The 16,315-nt window shown below is 44.7% G+C and overlaps 1 protein-coding gene across 2 annotated transcripts in view; it reads left to right on the top strand.

Moving 5' to 3' along the window:
• Positions 1-1,446: 1,446 nt before the first annotated feature.
• DLGAP1 (DLG associated protein 1) overlaps positions 1,447-16,315 on the top strand; it is a 933,957-nt gene continuing 919,088 nt past the window's right edge. For both annotated transcript variants that reach the window (XR_007455301.1, XM_049619697.1), the window contains exon 1: positions 1,447-1,534. The gene's annotated coding sequence lies outside the window, so the exon portion shown is untranslated. The remainder of the gene's footprint in view (positions 1,535-16,315) is intronic.

Below are 16,315 nucleotides of genomic sequence, written 5' to 3'. Positions count from 1 at the left end.
TGCTATTAATATTTATAATTAGATATCACACAAAGCAGATGCTAAATCTTATGCTATAACTTTATGGGTAAAATTACATAAAGAAGATTATATACTCTTTGGCATAATATTCTCTCTGGAAGCTATGGAACAAAGGACATTGTCCACGAAGACACCTTTTTTTTTTTTTTTTTTGAGTAGAGGAAAACAGGAAGACGGTGATTAACCACGATTATTTTAACTATTATTCAGAACAGTGTACTTAAGTGGGTAGAGCAGGAGCTCAATAAATACTTAATTGCTTTTTCTCTCTGACCCACGTCTCGGTTCACCTATTCACACTCTCTCTAGTCTTACTTTGAAGCCACGTGGATTCTTCGTATTTGCAGAGCCCTAGACGCCGGGTCCTCGGCCTCTGTGAATGGGTCTGGCTTCCAAATACACATGGGGTATAGTGAGTGGGGAGTTTACTGAGGTCGGAGGACAGGAGGAAAAGGGATTCCTTTTCCTTAATACCGAGAGAACCGGTGGAATAAATATCGTGTAACCTAAGCCACACCCACCCACGCACCCAAGAGCCATCTTTGTGTAGACAAGGGAAACTGAGGTTCCGAGGAGTAGCTGAAAGTAATGGCACTGGGTTTGAACGTCCGTTCTTGTGAGTCTACCCTGTCTCCTCCCTGGCGATTACTTCTTCAAAAATTCTAGTGGGGACCCCGAGGATGGAGAGGAGAGGGCAGGAAACCCTCTCTTCGCCAAGTTGATCTCCTGTGAGAAAGAACTGTTGTTACGAGTTCTCCCGAGCCCTTGTCTTTAAAAGACAAGGTTAGGGACAACGGCTGGCAAGAGTAGAAGAGCAGGTTCAATTCCCCGGAGACTCTGCGCCAGGGAACGGACGGGGCACGCCCACTAACGGGGGGCCGCCTCTCGGTTCCGTCCCAGGCACGCGGGGCTTTCCCGTCGGTCCGGTTTGAGTGCGTGTGAGTGCACTCGCCACCGGAAGGCTGAGCGGGCAGAGGCCGCAGGCCAAGAGCACGCTCCGGGAGAGGCCGGGCGCCTCCCCGCGGCCTCGGCGCACGTGCCTGGGCTGGGGCCAGGGCGAGTGGCCGCGCCGTAGTAGCTGGGGCGGGTGGGAGCGGCTGGCTCCGGGCCGCGGCCGCCGCCCGCCCGCCGGCTCCGGTGGTTGGGCGGAGGAAGCGCGGGACTCCTCCTCCCCACCGTATTAACATGCACCCAGGGGCGGGTGACCAGCCCAGCCTCGCCGCCCCAGCTCGCCGCGTCCAGGCGCTCAGCCTCCGCGCCAGAGGCGAGCGCTGCGCTCCGGGCGCCGCAATCCCGAGGACACGGCCTCTCCGACACCTCCGGCCCGGCGAAGTCGGCGGCAGCATCGGCGGGAGCGGTCGCAGCCGCCTCTGCTCCTCTCTCCGTTGCTTCCCGTCGCCTCGCTGAGACCCTGTCCGGGCCGCGGGGACACCCTTTTTCGTCCTCCCCCCGAGGCTAGTGGGACCGACGGACGGACGCAGGGATCCAGGGCCGGACTGCGGGCAGCGGCAAGGTAACGCCGGGCTGCGCTGCGGGGATGGGGCGTGCGCGCGTGGCGGCAGCAACCGGAGCCCGGGCCGCCGCCAACCACCGCGATCGCAGCGCGCTGGGTGTCTCTTGACCGCCGCGCGGTCGCCGCTCCTCTCGCCCGCGGAGGGACGATGGGCTGGGCTCCCTTGGCCCGCTTCTCCTTCGCCATCCGCCGCCTGGGGCGCACTCCCGGACCCCCTGGGGACCCCGGGAATCCGGGGGCCAGCGCGCCCCTCTCCGGGCTTGTGGTCCTGGCTACTCCCTCTTGGGGCCCGGGGAGGGGACGGATTTCTAATTGCGACAGGGTCCTGGAAGGGGGAGGGGAGAACACTAGTTCCCGTCATCTCCACCGGCCAAATTCACACCTCCCCCCGCCCCAACCCCCGGTGCACCTTGCAGGGGAGGAGGGGGCTGCTCACTGCAGGGGAGTTCTCGGCAGGCTCCTGGGTCGTTTGCCAGGCAAGTTGTTGCACTTGGGTTTTTAGGTGACATTTTGGCTTTGGTTGTGGAGAGAGCCTCCTCCCGTGTGTGTGTGTGTGTGTGTGTGTGCGCGCGCGCGCGCGCGCGCGCGTAAGAGAGAAAGCCAGAGAAACAGAGACACAAAGAGAGACAGACAGAAGCTCGCAGGGGGAGAACGAGACACAGAAAGAGAGAGACACACACACAGAGGACGGGATTCAAGGGGGAGGTCACTGTAGAGTCGCCCCCCGCCCGCGGCCGAGGCCAGTTCCCGGCGAATCGCGTGGCCAACCTTGAGACGCGGTATTCAGTGAATTGAATGAGCGGGGCTGGAGCGGAGACCAAACCGGGACTTCTCCTCCGGGCTGGGAGAGATAACAAATTGCACTTTCATTGAGGGGCGGCTGCAGCTGCGGAAGGGACCTTCGGAGGGCCGCTGGGAGATGAAGACCCTGCATTCAGGACTCCGGCCGCGGCGCTCGCTCCTCGAGGAAGGCGAGCTGTCCCTGCTTCACCCGGTGGCCCCCGGGAAGCCGTGGGAAGCGGCGACCCGCTGTTCGGGTGCCCGCGCCCCGAGACACTGAGTGCCTGTACCGGAGCTCGGCTCGCGCCCTCGGTTCCCGGGCTCGCCTTCCTCCGGGCCACTAGCGCTGCGGAATTTTCTGTCTGAAAACCGGAGGGGGCGTGCGGAGGGGAGGGGGTATGAAGTGGCCAGAGGGCCGGGACAGGGACGCGGGTGGGTAGATGTTATTTCTTTTATGGACCCAGGCAGGACTCTATGTACACCCCTGACACAGTGAGCCTGGCTTGGGTTCCTGAGAGATCGATGCTTCCTGCCTCCCTTGGCATAACATGGGAAGTTATGGAATTACAAAGATGAAAGACATATAATTAAAGTAACAATTAAGAACAGATCTTTATCTTTTATGGTGTTCATGAATCATGAATGGCTTCGTAAAGTGAAGGATCGATCTGAGTTGTAGTCAGGCACTGGGATGAGGAATGTTTAGAGCTAGGAAAGCGATTTTAGGACCCAGTGCAAACATCTTGCCAATTTATTTTTACCAGGGAGGACCTAACTGCTTTTTGAATGTTATTTATAGCAGAATTTCAGTTTCAGGAAGCAACTTTCTATTGGCCAATGTAATTTTGCATCTATAGCAATAGTCGTTATTCCAACTTGGACGGAAATGACATAGAAGCAAGAAATGTTAGAAGTGTCTCAATTTACATAATGTCAAAAGGATAAAGTTTTCTTTTCTCAAATGTTTACAAAGGAAATTCAAAGCCATAAAACCACGTTGCATATATCTATGCAAAATATATGAAATTTAAGTGGTCAGGTCATAAAAATTACTCAGTTCAGAAAATTTATATTCTGGCATAAAGAGGAAATAGAGAATTTCATGGACTCTGATATCAGTAGCTGTGGTATTAATTTCCTTTGGATGTATCACTTCAGTTTAAAGTTGCAGCAGGTGAAGACACTGCTTTGCAATATTACAAGTTTCAGATCTAAAATCCCAGGACTGCTTTTGAAAAACAAAACAAAACTGACTCGCTGAAGAGAAAATGCTACTTGAATGAGAAAAGACTTGAGCATATTTGCAAATATAGGACATTAAAAAAATTATACCTGTCTTTCTATTTCTCTGTATGTTTCCATTAGGGTTTCTATTCTGTTTCCCAAGTGAAGTATCTTATTTCAAATATTATAGGCAACATAAATGTTGGCAAAATGAACTGGTTAAAAGATTCCTTAAAAAGCTGTGAAGTGATTTTCTGACAAAACTCTTCAAATAACACATACGCAGTTGTGCTTTTGAGAGATAACACGTACATGAGTTTTCCCTGTGGGGAATTTTCTTTAATTTCTCCTCCAACATAAATTGTATTCTGCCAGGACTAAAGCCTTGATGAAACATGTCAGTAATTATGGAAAGCAAGACCTTCTTCTCAAAATATTGCATACCCCATATAGAGAAATAGCCTAAAACTAAGCGGTGTTCTACTTTCTAAATCCTTCTAAGCTTAAATGTCCTTTGAATCAAACTTGGAAAGATGGGTTGCATGCATTTTGCTTTAACTCTGTTAGGCATGTGTGCCTTCATTCCATATAGCCAACTAGATTCATTATTTTTTTTGATATAAAATTAAAACTAGGAGGAGGGAAGCTGAGTTCATACTAATGACTCATTTAGAGATATGTAGCATGAGAATAGTTTCAGCTACAACTTCATTGAGGCAAGGGCCATATTCTTTGTATAGCAACTTCTGGAAACAAAAAAAAAATCAACATTCTGATTTCGATTTCATATAATATTTTGAATTGAGAAAGAATCATCACATGCTATCCAAATGAGTGTTTTTATAGTGAAGTTTGTATGATAGACGCCAACTCCCATGATGCTGTCTTCTTGATTATTCCCACAATTAGCTCCATGCTTTATCAGACCAACTCTGTTCCCCACAGAAGTTTTCCTTAGGAAGCATTCATCGAACTGGAGGATTTTTATGAAGAGTTCATCTCTATAGAAACCACACTTGCCTTTCTTTGCCTAATTTAAGGACACAATGCTGTTGTAAGTTCTTTTGTTTCTTTCCTCTTTTTCCTTGGTAATTATTTCCCCCCTGCTAAAGGAGCAGCACCAAGGAAAGCTGAAAGGCTACCCAGACTTTTCAGAAATCTCAACACGCCCCACCCCCTACCTCTCATATTTACTATCTATGCCTTGCGTACGTATGTTGTATGTTGTTCGCGTAATGTGTTTTTCATTTTAAAGAAGCACAGTCACAAAAGACAGAAACACAATCACAAGAAGGCCCTTTTTCTAGCATTCTAAACATTTTTGTGCTGCTGAGATGCTTGGGGTTTCAAAAGCACTCCATGTCTTGTGCTGTCTTTTATTTCCAGAGGATCCTAAGAGCTTGTAATTCTCCATTTTCAAAGAAAGGGATCATTTCACTGCCCATTCCCCCCACCCTTAACTTTCTCCCTGCCTCCTTTTTATTTTTATTTTTTTTATGTTATTTATTTATTTATTTATTTATTTATTTATGAGAGAGAGACAGACAGACAGAGCAGGGTAGGAGTAGAGAGAGAGAGGGAGACACAGAATCTGAAGCTGGCTCCAGGCTCTAAGCTGTCAGCACAGAGCCTAATGTGGGGCTCGAACTCGGGAGCCATGAGATCATGACCTGAACCGAAGTTGGAGGCGACTGAGCTACCCAGGTGCCCCTCCCTACCTCCTTTTGAAATCATGGGGAATTTGTAGCCTGGTTCCTGTTACTGCCCAATGGACCTGGCTTTCACAGATGTGTGGTCTTTCAGGAATTGGAGAGATGTTCCTTCTTCTACCACAGTCATTTGCTTTCGTCTATTAAACATCTGCTGATAACTCATTGCCTGACATACCGGGTATCAGTTCCTTTTCTTCTAACACATATTTGTTTTATGCAAAAAAAAATTTTTAATAGAAAATTAAATATTAAAAACATGTATAATAAGCATTTGAGCATTTATGTACATTTACTACACACACACACACACACACGTACACACACACGAGGTTGGTATTGCATATGAGTTGTGTTGACCCATCAATTTTATATTCTTCATTCTAGTGAATGGCAGGGGCCAGACAGCTGCTGTACCGGTGAGAAACTAGTTATTCTCTTCCTTTATGGAGTTAAACGTTGGTGTTTATTGTTTTCGCCTTCCCGTAGGAGTTCATGATTTGCAGGTAAGAAGTGCTATCCCGCTTCAGAAGACCAGCTCATGCACAGGAGGCCCTCTGGCCAACCAGCCATAGATTTCTGGCCCAGATTCTTGGACCTTTTCTTGGGTAGATGAGAACCAGTGAAACTGGGATGTGATTGCCCCCCTTGGGGTTGTTGTGATGAGGAATCAGGGTTCTGGATCTGCTGTGCATCTTGGCTCACAACGAAACTGTTCGTGTTTATATTCTCTTATCAGAGTTTGCTCACCCGATGTCACTGACAATTTCTAGATCCTCTCTCCACATGTTTTTGTTGGGTGTGCAAGCAGCGACACAAAAGCAAGCCACGGAGAGTGTAGTGTGGCGGTGTGTGAACTGCCAGATTTTCTTAGTATTCATCAGAGCAGGGGCTTATCGAAGCCCTGGATAAGCAATTAGGAAATGAGGGTTCTGGTTAGGGCCGGTTCCCTCCCCAGCTTGTGTGTCCCAGTCCGCACCCTCCCAGTCTGCACCGGGAGGGCTCAGAGACATTTAAATGGCTCCCTCAGGCAGCTTGTGGGGAGGTCTCTCTCTCTCTCTCTGGGCATGTTTCCAGCTCTGCCGCTTTGCTCTGTGACACGGTTTTGGCTAATTTGAAAACATCTGCTAGAGTAACTTCCCTTTTCATTCTACTCCTGGAGACCGTTTATTCGTATATGATGGGAGGACTGGCATTAATCTTTGCTCTGACCTCAAGATTACACCCTTTCTCTGGAGACCCTTCCTCCCTCAGTTTCAATTTCAGTGGAAGCTCGGAGGGAAGTGTGTTTCTGGACTAGAAATCTCCCTGCTAGATATCACTGAGATTTCTTTACAAAACACACGCTGCAGTTTCAGAGGCAAATGGCATTTTGATCTTGTCTCAGACTTTGCAAACAACTATTCCATGCTATGATTCATCATACTACTCTAGTAAAAAGGCAATGCGTAGTCACTCCCTTGGGAGCTCTTTTCCCAGACATTAACCCAGAAGCAGAATAACCTTTCAGTCTTTCAAACAGGGATATTCTTTTCCGTTAGAGCCCAAGGGGTGGAGAGGTGGGAGTGGGGTAGGGGTGGGGAGGGACCGGACCTTGAAGCAGTAACATGTTTAGAAGTTGATTGTGTGAGCCCTTCCCTAGGCAATTTAGAGAATCGCTTGGTTCTATAGCTTCTGTGAAGCAGCATAAGATGTCCTTTCCCCACTCTCCCTGGCACACTGTTTCTTACATTATTTCCTCTTTCCGAGACCTCAGCTGAAAATTTAATTTAATCAGTGAGGCTCTCCAGTTGAATGCAGCTTTACCGCTTTATACTTTTCTTCTTTTCGCGGTCCTTTTCCAGTAAATAACGATGCTTTGACTTCTATGATGATCCCGTCAACTGTCTTCCCCACTGAACTGTGCATTCCATGGGATCAAGGACTAAATACGGCACTTCACCAAATGTCAGCAGGGCCCAGCACAGCCGCTGGCACTCAGTAAGTGGTCAGTTAACAGCAGTGAAGTGAATGAATTAATAAACCCATGAGGGGATGCAGATCTGTACTCTAACTGTGTAAGGACCAGAACCCTGAGGGTAGTATCATGTGGCTTTTAGAGGCCCCCTGCAATCTCGAATCCTGCATTCTCTACTCTGATAACACCTGGAAGACACAGGCCTGATCCCAGCGTGGCCAACGTGTGCTGGGTTAGTTTTGTGCTGGTTTCCCAACCAGGGAAACTGCAGTCTGCTGGAAAACTGAGGGAGGTCCTGAAGTAAGACAAGGATTAAGAAACAAAACAAATAACACAAAAACAAAACCTCCCATCCCCTACCCTTCTTCCCCTTTCTTACTTGAAATAAGCATATGAATAGCTTCACCCCCCCACCTGCCTATGCTTTGAGTCCCCCCCCCTCCAAATGTAGCACTAGCTCTTTTCTTCCTGGCCACCCCAAAGGACTGAGCACTCCCTCCTATGTCTCTGTGGAATCTGGTACACATTTCGTAGTTTTGTATTTCATTGTCTGTTTATGTGCCTGTCCACCCCTAGGAGACCATAAGCTCAGAGACAATGGTGAGTATAGGAGCCGCGTATGGAAGGACATTGAAAGACTGAATCAGACCACAAGGATGAGAGACCAATCTAGCAGGAAGAAGAGAAGTGGCTACAACCGACTTTCTTGCTTGTGCCTGATTTCTGTATATGTCCTTAGAACCTGCGTGGGGTGTGGCTCTCATTCATAGGTGATGCTGGAATCTGCCACTTAAAATTAGGTGGACTCACAGCCTTCTGAGTAGTTTCATGATTTTTTTTTTTTTAATACTAGTTTCTGGCCAGGCTTGTAGTATATTCCGTCCCACTCTGTGCTTCTGAGGTCTTGAATGATGTGGTGAGGTGGGCCACCCTCGTGGATACGCTTAATCTGACACGTGACACCCTGCTTTCGATGCTCGATCCACTGTTCAGCCCTAAATGAGGAAAAGTAAGACTTAACACGGGCATGGCTCATGTTGCTACAAACTATGATGTGCAATAATTTCTCCAGATCTGTTTTTCTTTTATTGATGTTTTAAATTATCTTGCTTTGATGATAAGAATCCTAAGGGATGTAGATGGTCGATGTAGATCTTGGCATGGATATAGCCCCCACATATGGGCAAACAGGCAAACAAAATTAGAATATCTCCTGTGTACTCATTAGCGTGCAGAATACAGAAATGGAAACACTGTTCAAATCCTTGGGTGGCTTAAAATCTAATCCAGGGGATAAGAGTAACATGTAGAAAATAATTAGTAAGAACACGTTATAAAATCAAACTAAGGGCTCAAATGTCTGAGACCAGTCATACTTATCCTGGGCTTTTAAGGAATGACAAAACTCAACAAAGGACGGGATCATTGGATCCGTCTTCCTGGATGGGTAAGAGTTAAATGGAAAGGATGACTTTTCAGATAAGGCAAAAACATTTACAAAGACATGGAAATGCAAACCAACTTGGTGTATTCCTGGTTCAAGGAGATGCTTCTCTGCTCTGGCTCCCCTGATGCATTTGAATTAGACCTGGAGATGAATTTGATTGAGAAGGATGGAGAATGTTTAGAGTTGACAGGAACCTTGAAGGATTTGGAAGAGACAGTGATACAGAGAAGTGGCTGGCCTCTTAAACTGATGGAAGTAGGTGGGTCTAGCACCAGATGAGAACCGAGAGGAGGCTGTTGCATTAATTGGGGCATAAATGAAGGGAACCAGGTCTAAGGAAGTAACCATGGGAGAAAAGAAGACATGAAAAATATTTTGGAACAGATTTCGAGTAATATTTGACTCATTTCTCTTTTATCCTATACCTGTGTTGCAAACTACTGTTCAATTCTTTGTTGCTAATTACAGATTATTGTGAAATATTTTAGTAACACCAAAAAATTAAATATCAAAATAAACACCTATGCATTCACCCCCCCTCCAGATGGTGAAACAAGTCATTACACGTACTGTTAATACTCCCAGAGTCCTCTTTCTCAAAGCATCTCTCCCCTCAATGGTACTCTCTATAAAGGCGTACCTCCGAGACACTGCAAGTTCGATTCTAGATCGAACTTTATCACAATAAAGTATCACAATAAAGCGAGTCAAATGAATTTTTTGGTTTCCCATTGCATTAAATTATGTTTACACTATGCTGTAGTCTATGAAGTGTGCCATAGAATTATTTCTAAAATAGACATATATATGCGTACCTAAATAAAAAAAATACTTTATTAGTAAAAAAATACTAACTATATTCTGAGCGTCCAGCAAGTTGTAATGTTTTTGCTGGTGAAGGGTTTTGCCTTGATGTTGGGGCTGATGACTCATCAGGAAGGTTGGGGTGGCTGTGGCAATTTCTTAAAAGAAGGCAGCGATGAGGGGGCCTGGGTGGCTCAGGTTGAGCGTCTGACTTTGGCTCAGGTCAGGATCCCATGGTTCATGGGTTCGAGCCCCGCATCCAGCTCTGTGCTATCAGCTCAGAGCCTGCTTCAGATCCTCTGTCTCCTTCTCTCTCTGCCCCTATCCCGCTCGCTCTCTCTCCCTCCCTCAAAAATAAGTTAACATTAAAAATATTGTTTTTAAAAAGAAGACAATGAAGTTTGCCACATTGATTGACTGCCTCCTTTCACTTGAAAGCTTAGAGGTGGTTGTAAGGTTGTTAACTTTCCTAATTTCAATACTGTTGTGTCTCAGGGAATAGGAAAGTCCAAGGAGAGAGACAGGGATTGGCTGGTTGGTGGAGGAATCAGAACACACGATGTTGATGGATTAAGTTCATCATCTTGTATGTGTATGGTTCATGGTGCCCCGGAACAATTACAAAGTGATGGCACAGATCACCGATCACTGATCACCATAACAAATATAATAATAATGAAATGGTTGAAATATGGCGAGAATTACCAAAATGGGACACAGAGACCTGAAGTGAGCAAATGTCGTTGGAAAAATGGCGCCCAAAGATTTGCGTAACGCAGGGTTGCCACAGACCTTCAATTTGTAAAAAAAAATGCGATAAGTGAAGTGCAATAAAACAGCATATGCCTGTACTGAATTTTTGTTTTTATCATTCGCATGCATTTCCTTATGCTTTGCTATGTATGTGTGTATTTTAGCAATATAGTCTCGCTTTGCTGTTTGTAAACTATATAAATAGTAAATTGCTCTGTAGTCTTTTTCACCTTACTTTAATGGATTAGTGTTTTGTGGATATATGTAGATCCTATTTAGTCATTTCTACTGCAGTGTGGTATTCCGTTGCATAATATATCATGTTTAATGTATCAGTCTTCTGTCAGTGGGCAGTCAGGGTATTTTCCAACAAGGCTGCCGTGAACATTCATATATAAACATGTCTTGTGCTAACAAAGGAGACTTTCCTTAGCATATCTCCTTAGGAGTGGAATTATGGAAGGGTGGGATTTGTGCCCTCACCTTTAGTGGGTGCCAAATTACCAAAAAAGTATTTAACTCTTTATACTCCCATCGGCAATCTAGAAGAGCCCCCTTTCCCTCATATCTTTGCCAGTATTTGGTGATCCATTTTATTTTTTGCCAGGATTGTGAATGTGAAATGATGGCTCCTTGTAGTTTAAACGTGTTGCTTCCTGACCGACTGTTAGTAATGTTGACTATTTCTTTCCTCTGTTGATTACCATTCAGATCTCTTCGGAATGCTTATTCATACATGCTGTCCATTCTCCCACAGCTTTAAAAAAGAGGTTATTGATTTGTAAGAGTTATTTATATATTCTGAATACCAGAGTTTTTCTGTTATCGGCATTTCAGCAATCTTCTCCCCACTGGTGGCTTGTCTTTTCATTTTTATGATGTCTTTGGGCGAAAAGATTATTTTATTTTATGTTAAATTCCAGCGTAACTAACCATGTTCTATTAATTTAACATGTGCGATATAGCGATTCAACAATTCGATACATTACTCAGTCCTCACCATGATAAGTGTACTCTAAGTGCCCTTCACCTATTTCATCCACCCCCCTCCTCCCTCTCCTTTGGCATCACCATTTCTCCATAATTAGGAGTCTGATTGTTTGCTCTCTGTTCCTTTGTTCCGTTTCTTAAATTCCACATATGAGTGAAACCATGTGGTATTTGTCTTTCTCTGACTGACTTACTTCACTTAACGTTATACCCTCTTGGTCCATCCATGTTGTTGCAAATGACAATGTTTCACTCTTTTTTTTTTTTTTATGGCTAGTATTTCACTGTGTTTATATGCCACATCTTTATCCATTATCTATGGATGGACGCTTGGCTTGCTTCCATACCTTGGCTATTGTAAATAATGCTGCAGTAAACATAGGGGTGCATATTGCCTTTCAAATTAGTGTTTTTGTATTCTTTGGAATAAGTACCCAGCAGTGCAATTGCTGGATCATATGGTAATTCTATTTTTGATCTTTAAAGGACTCTCCATACTGTTTCTCACGGAAGCTGCACCAGTTCGCATGCCCACCAGCAGTGCCTGGGGGTTCCTTTTTATCCACATTCTTGCCAACACTTGTTGTTTCTTATCTTCTTGATTTTAGCGTTCTGACAGGTGGGAGTCGATATCTCCGTGCGGTTTCGATTTGCATTTCCCAAATAAGTCAGGTTGAGCATCTTATCATCTGTCTGTTGGCCCTTGAAAATCATCTTTTAATTGGTTATTTATTTTTTATTTAAAACAAATTGTTTATTTATTCATTTTGAAAGTCGGGGCACCTGAGTGGCTCAGTGAGTTAAGCGTCTGACTTCGGTTCAGGTCATGATCTCGCGGTCTGTGACTTCGAGCCCTGCTTCGGGCTCTTTGCTGACAGCTCAGAGCCTGGAGCCTGCTGCAGATTCTGTGTCTCTCTCTCATTCTGCACCTCCCCTGCTCATGCTCTGGCTCTCAAAAATAAATAAATGTTAAAAAAATATTTATTTTGAGAGAGAGAGAGGGACAGAGAGAGAAGGAGAGAATCCCAAGCAGGCTCTATGCTGTCAGCATGGAGCCCGACGAGGGGCTCGATCTCACAAACCGTGAGATCATGAGCTGAGCTGAAATCAAGAGTTGGACGCTTAACCAACTGAGCCACCAGGCGCCCAAAAAAATCTTTTTAAAATTTAAAATCGATGCAGTTTTTATTGTTTATGGTATAGATAAGATATCTTGTTTAAGAAATCTTTTCCAATTCTGAAGTGATAAAGGCATCATCCTTTCATATCTTATAAACTGTTAAAGTTTTATTTTCTCGTTTAGTTCTTTAAGACTTTCTTATCAATGGTCATTTTATTTTTTTTTTATTTTATGTTTTTTAAAGATTCCTTTATTTATTTTATTTATTTTTTGAGAGAGAGAGAGAGCAAACTGGGGAGGGGCAGAGAGAGAGGGACAGAGGATCTGAAGCAGGCTCCAGGCTCTGAGCTGTCAGCACAGAGCCCGTCGTGGGGCTCGAACTCACCAACAGTGAGATCATGACCTGAGCCGAAGTCGGAGGCTCAACCGACTGAGCCACCCAGGTGCCCCTCAATGGTCATTTTATAAAGCCTTTTATTATGTTACAAATTTGGGCAAGACATATGACTTCTTTTTGGTCTTAATTTCTTCCTGATGAAACGAAAGTTTGGAGTAGTTGTGTTGTGTGAATTCTGCGGATGCTGCTTGACTTTAGGGCTTCGTCATTTTATGCGTGGGATACACAGAAATCTCCTAATGGCACTTCTTGTCTGCAGGGTCTCCTTCTGATTACACCTGGATCTGGGCTGACTTTTCAAAGAACAGTCAAAGTCTTTGTGAGGCTCCTCAGACTTTGTCCTTGAGACCACGAGGACAGCAGTCACGTCCCTTTGCACTTGCCTGCATCCCGTAGATCTGAGCACAAACCAGGACCACAGTTGGCTGTCAGACACATGGGTGGGATGAATGCCAGACACACAGCGGGCTCCCTTCATTGCTTAGCTCCGTTTCTTAACCAGCCCCTTACATGGAACCTCCTTTCTGCTATAGCCACCCCTACTTGTCATGACTGGGCCATTCTGGCCATTCTCTCCTCTTTATTTCTTTTCATGTATTTTGAATTCTGTCTACTTGACAGATTCTCCTAGGGCTAGGACGAGGAAAGTCAAGGATTCTTTCCCCTTTCATGTCCTTCTAGATAGTTTGAATGTTTTACCACAGGCAGGGATTTCTCTTAAGATGGTTGTTTCAAAGCCCTCTATCCTGGAAGGCTGGTCAAATCTCACCCCTCACATGAAATGTTTTATTATTTTATTATTTTATTTTATTATTTTATTTTATTTTATTTATTTTATTTGGAAGTATTTATTTATTTTCAGAGGGGGGAGGGGCAGAGAGATACTAGGAGAGACAGAGAATCCCAAGCAGGCCCCATGCTGTCAGCGCAGAGCCTGTTGCAGGGCTTGAACCCACAAACTGTGAGATCATGACCTGAGCCAAAATGAAGAGTCAGGTACTTAACTGACGGAGCCACCCAGGCGCCCCACATGAAGCATTTTATAACTCTAGCCCAAGGTAAACCGTCTTCTGAATTCGAGTTGCATTTTTCTGGATCATTTACCGTTTACATTTTAAACCTTTTGTGTGAATACTCCCAGATTTTAAGCTCCTTTAAAGGGCGTGTTTGCGTAGGTAGCTTTGTATCTCTCTAACGCCTAAGAACAAGAGCCAGAAGAGTGGGTTTTCAATGGGTTATGGTTGCTTTCTTGTAGATTGGTAATCAGCTTGTGGAGATGACATCAGCTGAGTGTGAGGACCCTGGGATTAGTGAATTGCCAGAACATATAAGGATTTGGGATAAGAAGCTCATTCTTAGTGAACTGAGCTCTGTTTTGTGTGTGTGTGCATGTGTGTATGTGTGTATGGTTTTTGTTGTTGTTGTTTGTTTTCGTTTTTGTTTTTTGGAGTTAGAGAGCCTGTGAGCAGGAGAGAGGGGCAGAGCAGAGAGGGAGAGAATCCCAAGCAGGCTTCTTGATAAGCATGACGGGGGCTTGATCCCACAACTCCAGAATCATGAGCTGAGCCAAAATCAAGAGTCAAATAAATGCTCAACCAACTGAGCCACTTACGTGCCCCTGTTTGTGTTGATTTTTGAGACAAATATTGGACATGTCCCATTGGCAACTTGGAAAACATTAAAACTGAGGGGTTCTTTTGGGGGGGGGGTGCCTGGGTGGCTCAGTGGGTTAAGCGTCTGACTTCAGCTCAGGTCATGATCTCATGGTTCATGGGTTCAAGCCCCACGTCGGGCTCTGCGCTGACAGTTCAGAGCCCTGAGCCTGCTTTGGATTCTGTGTCTCCCTCTCTCTCTGCCCCTCCCCCACTTGTGCGCGTGCATGCGCTCTCTCTCTCTTTCTCTCTCTCTCTCTCTCTCTCTCTCTCTCTCAAAAATAAACATTAAGAAACAAAACAAAACTGAGTTTTAGGAAATAACAAAATTTGAGATGTTGACTAGGGAATTATTGCTGGAAGGTGATCAGTAGACGCATGATGTTAGCGCTGTTTCTGTGTTCCAGATAGGGATGTTCCCCCAACTCCCGTCCTGATTCTACTATCCTGAGTCATCTAACTAGCTGGACGACTTTGGGCAAGTTAATTAATTTTTCTGAGCCCAGTTTTCTCATCTGAGAAATGAGGATAATTAAATTTACATTTTGGAATTTTTGAAAGGAGTAAATGAGCCAACCTATGCAAAGTATCTGGCTCAATGGTGGGCTCATGGTGAGCACTTAATAAATGTTGTTATTAATGATATATTTTATCTGTAAGAGCTACTGCCAACCAACCTTTTTATGTCAAAGTAGCACCAAGAATTAAAAAACAAACAAAAAACTTGTGTACTCATGAAATAGTTCTTCTCCTGTAGAAAATTCCTAGAACTTATCTCATAGTCCTTTATTGTGTGTCACCGGTGACAGACAAGTCACTTATAGGATACAACTTTCAGTATTGCCTTGTATGCTCCATATGCTAAATAAATATCTATAGGGAAAGAAGCCCCCAGCCCCGACAGCCCAGCCTTGTCTGATGCTGCGAGGAGATGACAAAAAAACATCAAAATGACATCCTTCTTCCCAAGGCAGAGGAAGTGTGTGACAATTCAGTTGTGAAACAATTCAGTGCATTTCAAGCAGCATCCAAAATGTGAATTTTAATTTACTCTGACCAAAGTACGTACTGACTGTGGGACAGGGAAAAAAATCCAAGGGCTAACCCAGAAAAAGGAAGCTTTGCTGGCTCCTTACAGAGGAGCATCTCCGTGAGGTCACGGTGAGCCCCGAGTAGTTGTACATTGGCGGGTGGGGCGCGCATGTGTTCGGATTGCGCCCACCTTCCCCGCTCCGTGGGGTGTATCTTTTGCCTCCCTGTCAGTGTGTGTTCAGTCAGCCCACAGTTTCTCCTGGAAAGGGCTCAGTGGATGAAAACCAGTACAAATCAGAATGAGAACTTCAATAATTGATCAGGTGGAAGAATTCTGTTTGTTTGTTTGTTTCATTAAAGGACATGTTTCTGGGCAGTTGTATCTACGTTGTTTGGGTTTAAAAATGTTTTAATCCATTACGGTAACGCAGTATTTCTTATCTTGTGATTTAGGTTTAAAACCCCATAGAACATCATGCAAAACACTTTTTCTCAAGGGAAATACTTTTTCTCAAGGAATTCTTTCAGGAATTCCTTTTGAGTAGAAATGCCCGCACACAGGAAGTGTCTTGAGATGCTCCCTAGAGAGATGAGAAACTCACATTAAATGCAGTTTAAATGTTGGCAATACTAATTGACAGATAAGGCGTGTTCTAAAGATGTGCTTATAAGATGAATCTTTGTGGACATCGAACCGGATTATCCCATAGAAATTGTGCTATATGGGCGGTGGCTGGTTTCTAAGATTAAATTTCTTTTTTTTTTTTTCTTTTTCTCTTTTTTTTTCTTTTTTTTTTTTTTCAACGTTTTTTATTTATTTTTGGAACAGAGAGAGACAGAGCATGAACGGGGGAGGGGCAGAGAGAGAGGGAGACACAGAATCGGAAACAGGCTCCAGGCTCCGAGCCATCACACC

This window comes from Panthera uncia, assembly GCF_023721935.1.
Source record: "Panthera uncia isolate 11264 chromosome D3 unlocalized genomic scaffold, Puncia_PCG_1.0 HiC_scaffold_8, whole genome shotgun sequence".
NCBI lineage: Eukaryota > Metazoa > Chordata > Mammalia > Carnivora > Felidae > Panthera > Panthera uncia.
Note: the sequence above shows the minus strand (reverse complement) of the source record. Positions and strands in the feature narration are given on the sequence as shown.